Raw genomic sequence first — 12,847 nt, forward strand, 5'->3', positions numbered from 1 at the left:
CAACTCCCGGCATGACCGGACAGCTGAAATAACCCAATTTCTCTCGAGTTTACAGTGAGTTTCCCGCTAGGAGTTTATGCTGCGTCGTAAAATGTGCCGCATCTCAAACTTCAAGCAGGAAACTCACTGTACACCTGCCTGTGTGAATGTAACCTATACATTCACATGGGGGGGCAAACCTCCACTAAGGGTCCCCATACCATCCAGATTATAATCCTGTCCGAATGAAGCATCATCTTTGTACCAGCTAAAGCACAGGTAAAGACAAAGTCCAGGAGCTCCATTTTGCAGCATAACGCTTCTCCTCCGCATGTACAGTGGGCATGAAGTGAAATCTGTTTTTGCCTGCAGAGTGGAGCTCCATTCTGCAGCATAGGAGTAGAGGGGTCTATTGCAGAGTGGAGCTCCATTCTGCAAAATAGTAGACTCAGGAAAGGGGAAGGAAGTACTTCCTATGAAGATCGAAGACAGATGTCACTGTGCACGGAGGCTTGGGAAAACAGCCGTAACGAAACCACAGATTGGGGAATGGTAAGTGTAATTTTCTTCAGTATCACCCACACTACAAGCTTGTACCAATAGGTTAGTACAGGTGACACTGAGGACAGATTCCCTTTAAGCTTCCAGTCTATCCTGAAGATGAAATCTGACAGACAAGCTTTTCTTTATATTACTATTTCTTTTTGCTGAACGACACATAATATATTAAGTCGACAAAAACATGGCCACTCCAACAAAACAGATGGCCTCATAGCTCAGTGGATAGAGCACTGGTCTCGTAAACCAGGGGTCGTGAGTTCAATCCTCACTGAGGCCTCATTTCTTAGTCTAGGATAATCTGAATATCAAACATTCTGGGGAAAAATAAAAAAAGAATTCTTTAAAACTTTGTGGTGTCACGCTACAGGACCTCGTACAGTCCCTTGTATTAAGTCCTCTCAGCCAGAGCTCCTCCATCCCCACAGGGCTCTCCTGCAGGGCTTGCCCCTTGGTCGCCTCATATAATTATATTTACATGTCTATTATTTAATGTATAGGTATAATAAATGTAGAGGACCTTCCCAGGTCATGTGATCTACCGTTGTGAATGTACGGAGGTTTAAGGTCCTTCCTGGGTCATGTGATGTACCCAGAGTTCACTCGGTTCCGGACCTACAGGTTTGCTGGCCAATGAGCTTAGTCCAGCCCCTTAATATATAAAGGGCTGTAGTCTGTAAATTCTCCCTCTTGTTCCTGCACTCTCTTGAGACCTGGACACTAAAGAAGCACAATCAGCATATCTTCAATCTCAGCTCAACTAGGCCAAAGCCTAAAGAACCAGCAGCCACTAAAACCTTGAGTTATAAAGTTCAAACCTACAAATCCTGTTTGACTACTATTTTACTCAAATCTTACAATTAGTAGCACAGTTGCCTGCTTAAAGCTCATTACTATCAGTGCCAGCAAAGCCTGTGAGGAACCTGCATCCCGGTTACCTCGAGAGAAACTGTATTATTGTAAACACTGTTGCATAAAAGTTCAAGTAACAGTTTCCAGTTATCTCATAAATTCTGCTGTGGACATTCCGTTTATTATCCCTGCCGTTTGTGGGCCGGTTGGCGGCAGGATCTTCAATACTAAGCAAACCCCACCCTGGCGTCACGACAAGTAAGGGTTAATACCACCAGACCCTGTTACACCATTGCAACACCCCAGACACCACAACTTCATATTTTCAACCTTCTGAATTCTGGACTGCAAGTGATGCAAATCAGAACAAAAGACCTTAAAGGATCCTATTTCTTGCTTTATCCAGACAATTATTTCATAGCATGATACTGACATCAGCTTAGACCAGTGTTTCCCAACCAGTGTGCCTCCCGCTATTGCAAAACTACAACTCCCGGCATGACCGGACAGCTGAAATAACCCAATTTCTCTCGAGTTTACAGTGAGTTTCCCGCTAGGAGTTTATGCTGCGTCGTAAAATGTGCCGCATCTCAAACTTCAAGCAGGAAACTCACTGTACACCTGCCTGTGTGAATGTAACCTATACATTCACATGGGGGGGCAAACCTCCACTAAGGGTCCCCATACCATCCAGATTATAATCCTGTCCGAATGAAGCATCATCTTTGTACCAGCTAAAGCACAGGTAAAGACAAAGTCCAGGAGCTCCATTTTGCAGCATAACGCTTCTCCTCCGCATGTACAGTGGGCATGAAGTGAAATCTGTTCTTGCCTGCAGAGTGGAGCTCCATTCTGCAGCATAGGAGTAGAGGGGTCTATTGCAGAGTGGAGCTCCATTCTGCAAAATAGTAGACTCAGGAAAGGGGAAGGAAGTACTTCCTATGAAGATCGAAGACAGATGTCACTGTGCACGGAGGCTTGGGAAAACAGCCGTAACGAAACCACAGATTGGGGAATGGTAAGTGTAATTTTCTTCAGTATCACCCACACTACAAGCTTGTACCAATAGGTTAGTACAGGTGACACTGAGGACAGATTCCCTTTAAGCTTCCAGTCTATCCTGAAGATGAAATCTGACAGACAAGCTTTTCTTTATATTACTATTTCTTTTTGCCGAACGACACATAATATATTAAGTCGACAAAAACATGGCCACTCCAACAAAACAGATGGCCTCATAGCTCAGTGGATAGAGCACTGGTCTCGTAAACCAGGGGTCGTGAGTTCAATCCTCACTGAGGCCTCATTTCTTAGTCTAGGATAATCTGAATATCTAACATCCTGGGGAAACATAAAAAAAGAATTCTTTAAAACTTTGTGGTGTCACGCTACAGGACCTCGTACAGTCCCTTGTATTAAGTCCCCTCAGCTAGAGCTCCTCCATCCCCACAGGGCTCTCCTGCAGGGCTTGCCCCTTGGTCGCCTCATATAATTATATTTACATGTCTATTATTTAATGTATAGGTATAATAAATGTAGAGGACCTTCCCAGGTCATGTGATCTACCGTTGTGAATGTACGGAGGTTTAAGGTCCTTCCTGGGTCATGTGATGTACCCAGAGTTCACTCGGTTCCGGACCTACAGGTTTGCTGGCCAATGAGCTTAGTCCAGCCCCTTAATATATAAAGGGCTGTAGTCTGTAAATTCTCCCTCTTGTTCCTGCACTCTCTTGAGACCTGGACACTAAAGAAGCACAATCAGCATATCTTCAATCTCAGCTCAACTAGGCCAAAGCCTAAAGAACCAGCAGCCACTAAAACCGTGAGTTATAAAGCTCAAACCTACAAATCCTGTTTGACTACTATTTTACTCAAATCTTACAATTAGTAGCACAGTGGCCCGCTTAAAGCTCTTTACTATCAGTGCCAGCAAAGCCTGTGAGGAACCTGCATCCCGGTTACCTCGAGAGAAACTGTATTATTGTAAAGACTGTTGCATAAAAGTTCAAGTAAAAGTTTCCAGTTATCTCATAAATTCTGCTGTGGACATTCCGTTTATTATACCTGCCGTTTGTGGGCCGGTTGGCGGCAGGATCTTCAATACTAAGCAAACCCCACCCTGGCGTCACGACAAGTAAGGGTTAATACCACCAGACCCTGTTACACCATTGCAACACCCCAGACACCACAACTTCATATTTTCAACCTTCTGAATTCTGGACTGCAAGTGATGCAAATCAGAACAAAAGACCTTAAAGGATCCTATTTCTTGCTTTATCCAGACAATTATTTCATAGCATGATACTGACATCAGCTTAGACCAGTGTTTCCCAACCAGTGTGCCTCCCGCTATTGCAAAACTACAACTCCCGGCATGACCGGACAGCTGAAATAACCCAATTTCTCTCGAGTTTACAGTGAGTTTCCCGCTAGGAGTTTATGCTGCGTCGTAAAATGTGCCGCATCTCAAACTTCAAGCAGGAAACTCACTGTACACCTGCCTGTGTGAATGTAACCTATACATTCACATGGGGGGGCAAACCTCCACTAAGGGTCCCCATACCATCCAGATTATAATCCTGTCCGAATGAAGCATCATCTTTGTACCAGCTAAAGCACAGGTAAAGACAAAGTCCAGGAGCTCCATTTTGCAGCATAACGCTTCTCCTCCGCATGTACAGTGGGCATGAAGTGAAATCTGTTCTTGCCTGCAGAGTGGAGCTCCATTCTGCAGCATAGGAGTAGAGGGGTCTATTGCAGAGTGGAGCTCCATTCTGCAAAATAGTAGACTCAGGAAAGGGGAAGGAAGTACTTCCTATGAAGATCGAAGACAGATGTCACTGTGCACGGAGGCTTGGGAAAACAGCCGTAACGAAACCACAGATTGGGGAATGGTAAGTGTAATTTTCTTCAGTATCACCCACACTACAAGCTTGTACCAATAGGTTAGTACAGGTGACACTGAGGACAGATTCCCTTTAAGCTTCCAGTCTATCCTGAAGATGAAATCTGACAGACAAGCTTTTCTTTATATTACTATTTCTTTTTGCTGAACGACACATAATATATTAAGTCGACAAAAACATGGCCACTCCAACAAAACAGATGGCCTCATAGCTCAGTGGATAGAGCACTGGTCTCGTAAACCAGGGGTCGTGAGTTCAATCCTCACTGAGGCCTCATTTCTTAGTCTAGGATAATCTGAATATCAAACATTCTGGGGAAAAATAAAAAAAGAATTCTTTAAAACTTTGTGGTGTCATGCTACAGGACCTCGTACAGTCCCTTGTATTAAGTCCTCTCAGCCAGAGCTCCTCCATCCCCACAGGGCTCTCCTGCAGGGCTTGCCCCTTGGTCGCCTCATATAATTATATTTACATGTCTATTATTTAATGTATAGGTATAATAAATGTAGAGGACCTTCCCAGGTCATGTGATCTACCGTTGTGAATGTACGGAGGTTTAAGGTCCTTCCTGGGTCATGTGATGTACCCAGAGTTCACTCGGTTCCGGACCTACAGGTTTGCTGGCCAATGAGCTTAGTCCAGCCCCTTAATATATAAAGGGCTGTAGTCTGTAAATTCTCCCTCTTGTTCCTGCACTCTCTTGAGACCTGGACACTAAAGAAGCACAATCAGCATATCTTCAATCTCAGCTCAACTAGGCCAAAGCCTAAAGAACCAGCAGCCACTAAAACCGTGAGTTATAAAGTTCAAACCTACAAATCCTGTTTGACTACTATTTTACTCAAATCTTACAATTAGTAGCACAGTTGGCTGCTTAAAGCTCATTACTATCAGTGCCAGCAAAGCCTGTGAGGAACCTGCATCCCGGTTACCTCGAGAGAAACTGTATTATTGTAAACACTGTTGCATAAAAGTTCAAGTAACAGTTTCCAGTTATCTCATAAATTCTGCTGTGGACATTCCGTTTATTATCCCTGCCGTTTGTGGGCCGGTTGGCGGCAGGATCTTCAATACTAAGCAAACCCCACCCTGGCGTCACGACAAGTAAGGGTTAATACCACCAGACCCTGTTACACCATTGCAACACCCCAGACACCACAACTTCATATTTTCAACCTTCTGAATTCTGGACTGCAAGTGATGCAAATCAGAACAAAAGACCTTAAAGGATCCTATTTCTTGCTTTATCCAGACAATTATTTCATAGCATGATACTGACATCAGCTTAGACCAGTGTTTCCCAACCAGTGTGCCTCCCGCTGTTGCAAAACTACAACTCCCGGCATGACCGGACAGCTGAAATAACCCAATTTCTCTCGAGTTTACAGTGAGTTTCCCGCTATGAGTTTGTGCTGCGTCGTAAAATTTGCCGAATCTCAAACTTCAAGCAGGAAACTCACTGTACACCTGCCTGTGTGAATGTAACCTGTAAATTCACATGGGGGGGGCAAACCTCCACTAAGGGTCCCCATACCATCCAGATTATAATCCTGTCCGAATGAAGCATCATCTTTGTACCAGCTAAAGCACAGGTAAAGACAAAGTCCAGGAGCTCCATTTTGCAGCATAACGCTTCTCTTCCGCATGTACAGTGGGCATGAAGTGAAATCTGTTCTTGCCTGCAGAGTGGAGCTCCATTCTGCAGCATAGGAGTAGAGGGGTCTATTGCAGAGTGGAGCTCCATTCTGCAAAATAGTAGACTCAGGAAAGGGGAAGGAAGTACTTCCTATGAAGATCGAAGACAGATGTCACTGTGCACGGAGGCTTAGGAAAACAGCCGTAACAAAACCACAGATTGGGGAATGGTAAGTGTAATTTTCTTCAGTATCACCCACACTACAAGCTTGTACCAATAGGTTAGTACAGGTGACACTGAGGACAGATTCCCTTTAAGCTTCCAGTCTATCCTGAAGATGAAATCTGACAGACAAGCTTTTCTTTATATTACTATTTCTTTTTGCCGAACGACACATAATATATTAAGTCGACAAAAACATGGCCACTCCAACAAAACAGATGGCCTCATAGCTCAGTGGATAGAGCACTGGTCTCGTAAACCAGGGGTCGTGAGTTCAATCCTCACTGAGGCCTCATTTCTTAGTCTAGGATAATCTGAATATCTAACATCCTGGGGAAACATAAAAAAAGAATTCTTTAAAACTTTGTGGTGTCACGCTACAGGACCTCGTACAGTCCCTTGTATTAAGTCCCCTCAGCTAGAGCTCCTCCATCCCCACAGGGCTCTCCTGCAGGGCTTGCCCCTTGGTCGCCTCATATAATTATATTTACATGTCTATTATTTAATGTATAGGTATAATAAATGTAGAGGACCTTCCCAGGTCATGTGATCTACCGTTGTGAATGTACGGAGGTTTAAGGTCCTTCCTGGGTCATGTGATGTACCCAGAGTTCACTCGGTTCCGGACCTACAGGTTTGCTGGCCAATGAGCTTAGTCCAGCCCCTTAATATATAAAGGGCTGTAGTCTGTAAATTCTCCCTCTTGTTCCTGCACTCTCTTGAGACCTGGACACTAAAGAAGCACAATCAGCATATCTTCAATCTCAGCTCAACTAGGCCAAAGCCTAAAGAACCAGCAGCCACTAAAACCGTGAGTTATAAAGCTCAAACCTACAAATCCTGTTTGACTACTATTTTACTCAAATCTTACAATTAGTAGCACAGTGGCCCGCTTAAAGCTCTTTACTATCAGTGCCAGCAAAGCCTGTGAGGAACCTGCATCCCGGTTACCTCGAGAGAAACTGTATTATTGTAAAGACTGTTGCATAAAAGTTCAAGTAAAAGTTTCCAGTTATCTCATAAATTCTGCTGTGGACATTCCGTTTATTATACCTGCCGTTTGTGGGCCGGTTGGCGGCAGGATCTTCAATACTAAGCAAACCCCACCCTGGCGTCACGACAAGTAAGGGTTAATACCACCAGACCCTGTTACACCATTGCAACACCCCAGACACCACAACTTCATATTTTCAACCTTCTGAATTCTGGACTGCAAGTGATGCAAATCAGAACAAAAGACCTTAAAGGATCCTATTTCTTGCTTTATCCAGACAATTATTTCATAGCATGATACTGACATCAGCTTAGACCAGTGTTTCCCAACCAGTGTGCCTCCCGCTATTGCAAAACTACAACTCCCGGCATGACCGGACAGCTGAAATAACCCAATTTCTCTCGAGTTTACAGTGAGTTTCCCGCTAGGAGTTTATGCTGCGTCGTAAAATGTGCCGCATCTCAAACTTCAAGCAGGAAACTCACTGTACACCTGCCTGTGTGAATGTAACCTATACATTCACATGGGGGGGCAAACCTCCACTAAGGGTCCCCATACCATCCAGATTATAATCCTGTCCGAATGAAGCATCATCTTTGTACCAGCTAAAGCACAGGTAAAGACAAAGTCCAGGAGCTCCATTTTGCAGCATAACGCTTCTCCTCCGCATGTACAGTGGGCATGAAGTGAAATCTGTTCTTGCCTGCAGAGTGGAGCTCCATTCTGCAGCATAGGAGTAGAGGGGTCTATTGCAGAGTGGAGCTCCATTCTGCAAAATAGTAGACTCAGGAAAGGGGAAGGAAGTACTTCCTATGAAGATCGAAGACAGATGTCACTGTGCACGGAGGCTTGGGAAAACAGCCGTAACGAAACCACAGATTGGGGAATGGTAAGTGTAATTTTCTTCAGTATCACCCACACTACAAGCTTGTACCAATAGGTTAGTACAGGTGACACTGAGGACAGATTCCCTTTAAGCTTCCAGTCTATCCTGAAGATGAAATCTGACAGACAAGCTTTTCTTTATATTACTATTTCTTTTTGCTGAACGACACATAATATATTAAGTCGACAAAAACATGGCCACTCCAACAAAACAGATGGCCTCATAGCTCAGTGGATAGAGCACTGGTCTCGTAAACCAGGGGTCGTGAGTTCAATCCTCACTGAGGCCTCATTTCTTAGTCTAGGATAATCTGAATATCAAACATTCTGGGGAAAAATAAAAAAAGAATTCTTTAAAACTTTGTGGTGTCACGCTACAGGACCTCGTACAGTCCCTTGTATTAAGTCCTCTCAGCCAGAGCTCCTCCATCCCCACAGGGCTCTCCTGCAGGGCTTGCCCCTTGGTCGCCTCATATAATTATATTTACATGTCTATTATTTAATGTATAGGTATAATAAATGTAGAGGACCTTCCCAGGTCATGTGATCTACCGTTGTGAATGTACGGAGGTTTAAGGTCCTTCCTGGGTCATGTGATGTACCCAGAGTTCACTCGGTTCCGGACCTACAGGTTTGCTGGCCAATGAGCTTAGTCCAGCCCCTTAATATATAAAGGGCTGTAGTCTGTAAATTCTCCCTCTTGTTCCTGCACTCTCTTGAGACCTGGACACTAAAGAAGCACAATCAGCATATCTTCAATCTCAGCTCAACTAGGCCAAAGCCTAAAGAACCAGCAGCCACTAAAACCGTGAGTTATAAAGTTCAAACCTACAAATCCTGTTTGACTACTATTTTACTCAAATCTTACAATTAGTAGCACAGTGGCCCGCTTAAAGCTCTTTACTATCAGTGCCAGCAAAGCCTGTGAGGAACCTGCATCCCGGTTACCTCGAGAGAAACTGTATTATTGTAAACACTGTTGCATAAAAGTTCAAGTAACAGTTTCCAGTTATCTCATAAATTCTGCTGTGGACATTCCGTTTATTATCCCTGCCGTTTGTGGGCCGGTTGGCGGCAGGATCTTCAATACTAAGCAAACCCCACCCTGGCGTCACGACAAGTAAGGGTTAATACCACCAGACCCTGTTACACCATTGCAACACCCCAGACACCACAACTTCATATTTTCAACCTTCTGAATTCTGGACTGCAAGTGATGCAAATCAGAACAAAAGACCTTAAAGGATCCTATTTCTTGCTTTATCCAGACAATTATTTCATAGCATGATACTGACATCAGCTTAGACCAGTGTTTCCCAACCAGTGTGCCTCCCGCTGTTGCAAAACTACAACTCCCGGCATGACCGGACAGCTGAAATAACCCAATTTCTCTCGAGTTTACAGTGAGTTTCCCGCTATGAGTTTGTGCTGCGTCGTAAAATTTGCCGAATCTCAAACTTCAAGCAGGAAACTCACTGTACACCTGCCTGTGTGAATGTAACCTGTAAATTCACATGGGGGGGCAAACCTCCACTAAGGGTCCCCATACCATCCAGATTATAATCCTGTCCGAATGAAGCATCATCTTTGTACCAGCTAAAGCACAGGTAAAGACAAAGTCCAGGAGCTCCATTTTGCAGCATAACGCTTCTCTTCCGCATGTACAGTGGGCATGAAGTGAAATCTGTTCTTGCCTGCAGAGTGGAGCTCCATTCTGCAGCATAGGAGTAGAGGGGTCTATTGCAGAGTGGAGCTCCATTCTGCAAAATAGTAGACTCAGGAAAGGGGAAGGAAGTACTTCCTATGAAGATCGAAGACAGATGTCACTGTGCACGGAGGCTTAGGAAAACAGCCGTAACAAAACCACAGATTGGGGAATGGTAAGTGTAATTTTCTTCAGTATCACCCACACTACAAGCTTGTACCAATAGGTTAGTACAGGTGACACTGAGGACAGATTCCCTTTAAGCTTCCAGTCTATCCTGAAGATGAAATCTGACAGACAAGCTTTTCTTTATATTACTATTTCTTTTTGCTGAACGACACATAATATATTAAGTCGACAAAAACATGGCCACTCCAACAAAACAGATGGCCTCATAGCTCAGTGGATAGAGCACTGGTCTCGTAAACCAGGGGTCGTGAGTTCAATCCTCACTGAGGCCTCATTTCTTAGTCTAGGATAATCTGAATACCTAACATCCTGGGGAAACATAAAAAAAGAATTCTTTAAAACTTTGTGGTGTCACGCTACAGGACCTCGTACAGTCCCTTGTATTAAGTCCCCTCAGCTAGAGCTCCTCCATCCCCACAGGGCTCTCCTGCAGGGCTTGCCCCTTGGTCGCCTCATATAATTATATTTACATGTCTATTATTTAATGTATAGGTATAATAAATGTAGAGGACCTTCCCAGGTCATGTGATCTACCGTTGTGAATGTACGGAGGTTTAAGGTCCTTCCTGGGTCATGTGATGTACCCAGAGTTCACTCGGTTCCGGACCTACAGGTTTGCTGGCCAATGAGCTTAGTCCAGCCCCTTAATATATAAAGGGCTGTAGTCTGTAAATTCTCCCTCTTGTTCCTGCACTCTCTTGAAACCTGGACACTAAAGAAGCACAATCAGCATATCTTCAATCTCAGCTCAACTAGGCCAAAGCCTAAAGAACCAGCAGCCACTAAAACCGTGAGTTATAAAGCTCAAACCTACAAATCCTGTTTGACTACTATTTTACTCAAATCTTACAATTAGTAGCACAGTGGCCCGCTGAAAGCTCATTACTATCAGTGCCAGCAAAGCCTGTGAGGAACCTGCATCCCGGTTACCTCGAGAGAAACTGTATTATTGTAAAGACTGTTGCATAAAAGTTCAAGTAAAAGTTTCCAGTTATCTCATAAATTCTGCTGTGGACATTCCGTTTATTATCCCTGCCGTTTGTGGGCCGGTTGGCGGCAGGATCTTCAATACTAAGCAAACCCCACCCTGGCGTCACGACAAGTAAGGGTTAATACCACCAGACCCTGTTACACCATTGCAACACCCCAGACACCACAACTTAATATTTTCAACCTTCTGAATTCTGGACTGCAAGTGATGCAAATCAGAACAAAAGACCTTAAAGGATCCTATTTCTTGCTTTATCCAGACAATTATTTCATAGCATGATACTGACATCAGCTTAGACCAGTGTTTCCCAACCAGTGTGCCTCCCGCTGTTGCAAAACTACAACTCCCGGGCATGACCGGACAGCTGAAATAACCCAATTTCTCTCGAGTTTACAGTGAGTTGCCCGCTAGGAGTTTGTGCTGCGTCGTAAAATTTGCCGCATCTCAAACTTCAAGCAGGAAACTCACTGTACACCTGCCTGTGTGAATGTAACCTGTACATTCACATAGGGGGGCAAACCTCCACTAAGGGTCCCCATACCATCCAGATTATAATCCTGTCCGAATGAAGCATCATCTTTGTACCAGCTAAAGCACAGGTAAAGACAAAGTCCAGGAGCTCCATTTTGCAGAATAACGCTTCTCCTTTGCATGTACAGTGGGCATGAAGTGAAATCTGTTCTTGCCTGCAGAGTGGAGCTCCATTCTGCAGCATAGGAGTAGAGGGGTCTATTGCAGAGTGGAGCTCCATTCTGCAAAATAGTAGACTCAGGAAAGGGGAAGGAAGTACTTCCTATGAAGATCGAAGACAGATGTCACTGTGCACGGAGGCTTGGGAAAACAGCCGTAACGAAACAACAGATTGGGGAATGGTAAGTGTAATTTTCTTCAGTATCACCCACACTACAAGCTTGTACCAATAGGTTAGTACAGGTGACACTGAGGACAGATTCCCTTTAAGCTTCCAGTCTATCCTGAAGATGAAATCTGACAGACAAGCTTTTCTTTATATTACTATTTCTTTTTGCTGAACGACACATAATATATTAAGTCGACAAAAACATGGCCACTCCAACAAATCAGATGGCCTCATAGCTCAGTGGATAGAGCACTGGTCTCGTAAACCAGGGGTCGTGAGTTCAATCCTCACTGAGGCCTCATTTCTTAGTCTAGGATAATCTGAATATCTAACATTCTGGGGAAAAATAAAAAAAGAATTCTTTAAAACTTTGTGGTGTCACGCTACAGGACCTCGTACAGTCCCTTGTATTAAGTCCCCTCGGCTTGAGCTCCTCCATCCCCACAGGGCTCTCCTGCAGGGCTTGCCCCTTGGTCGCCTCATATAATTATATTTACATGTCTATTATTTAATGTATAGGTATAATAAATGTAGAGGACCTTCCCAGGTCATATGATCTACCGTTGTGAATGTACGGAGGTTTAAGGTCCTTCCTGGGTCATGTGATGTACCCAGAGTTCACTCGGTTCCGGACCTACAGGTTTGCTGGCCAATGAGCTTAGTCCAGCCCCTTAATATATAAAGGGCTGTAGTCTGTAAATTCTCCCTCTTGTTCCTGCACTCTCTTGAGACCTGGACACTAAAGAAGCACAATCAGCATATCTTCAATCTCAGCTCAACTAGGCCAAAGCCTAAAGAACCAGCAGCCACTAAAACCGTGAGTTATAAAGTTCAAACCTACAAATCCTGTTTGACTACTATTTTACTCAAATCTTACAATTAGTAGCACAGTTGCCTGCTTAAAGCTCATTACTATCAGTGCCAGCAAAGCCTGTGAGGAACCTGCATCCCGGTTACCTCGAGAGAAACTGTATTATTGTAAACACTGTTGCATAAAAGTTCAAGTAACAGTTTCCAGTTATCTCATAAATTCTGCTGTGGACATTCCGTTTATTATCCCTGCCGTTTGTG

General features: G+C 44.1%; 7 non-coding genes across 7 annotated transcripts; all 7 read left to right on the forward strand.

Annotated features, from left to right (window-relative positions):
• The first annotated feature begins 744 nt into the window (after positions 1 to 744).
• Positions 745 to 817, forward strand: TRNAT-CGU (transfer RNA threonine (anticodon CGU)). Its single transcript has one exon. It is a non-coding gene; the product is annotated as a tRNA-Thr (tRNA).
• Positions 818 to 2,620: 1,803 nt separating this feature from the next.
• Positions 2,621 to 2,693, forward strand: TRNAT-CGU (transfer RNA threonine (anticodon CGU)). The gene has a single exon. It is a non-coding gene; the product is annotated as a tRNA-Thr (tRNA).
• Positions 2,694 to 4,496: 1,803 nt separating this feature from the next.
• On the forward strand, positions 4,497 to 4,569 carry TRNAT-CGU (transfer RNA threonine (anticodon CGU)). Its single transcript has one exon. It is a non-coding gene; the product is annotated as a tRNA-Thr (tRNA).
• Positions 4,570 to 6,373: 1,804 nt separating this feature from the next.
• TRNAT-CGU (transfer RNA threonine (anticodon CGU)) lies at positions 6,374 to 6,446 on the forward strand. Its single transcript has one exon. It is a non-coding gene; the product is annotated as a tRNA-Thr (tRNA).
• Positions 6,447 to 8,249: 1,803 nt separating this feature from the next.
• TRNAT-CGU (transfer RNA threonine (anticodon CGU)) lies at positions 8,250 to 8,322 on the forward strand. Its single transcript has one exon. It is a non-coding gene; the product is annotated as a tRNA-Thr (tRNA).
• Positions 8,323 to 10,125: 1,803 nt separating this feature from the next.
• Positions 10,126 to 10,198, forward strand: TRNAT-CGU (transfer RNA threonine (anticodon CGU)). Its single transcript has one exon. It is a non-coding gene; the product is annotated as a tRNA-Thr (tRNA).
• Positions 10,199 to 12,002: 1,804 nt separating this feature from the next.
• TRNAT-CGU (transfer RNA threonine (anticodon CGU)) lies at positions 12,003 to 12,075 on the forward strand. Its single transcript has one exon. It is a non-coding gene; the product is annotated as a tRNA-Thr (tRNA).
• Positions 12,076 to 12,847: the final 772 nt, after the last annotated feature.

Source organism: Hyla sarda, chromosome 1 (assembly GCF_029499605.1).
Source record: "Hyla sarda isolate aHylSar1 chromosome 1, aHylSar1.hap1, whole genome shotgun sequence".
NCBI classification, from domain to species: Eukaryota; Metazoa; Chordata; class Amphibia; order Anura; family Hylidae; genus Hyla; species Hyla sarda.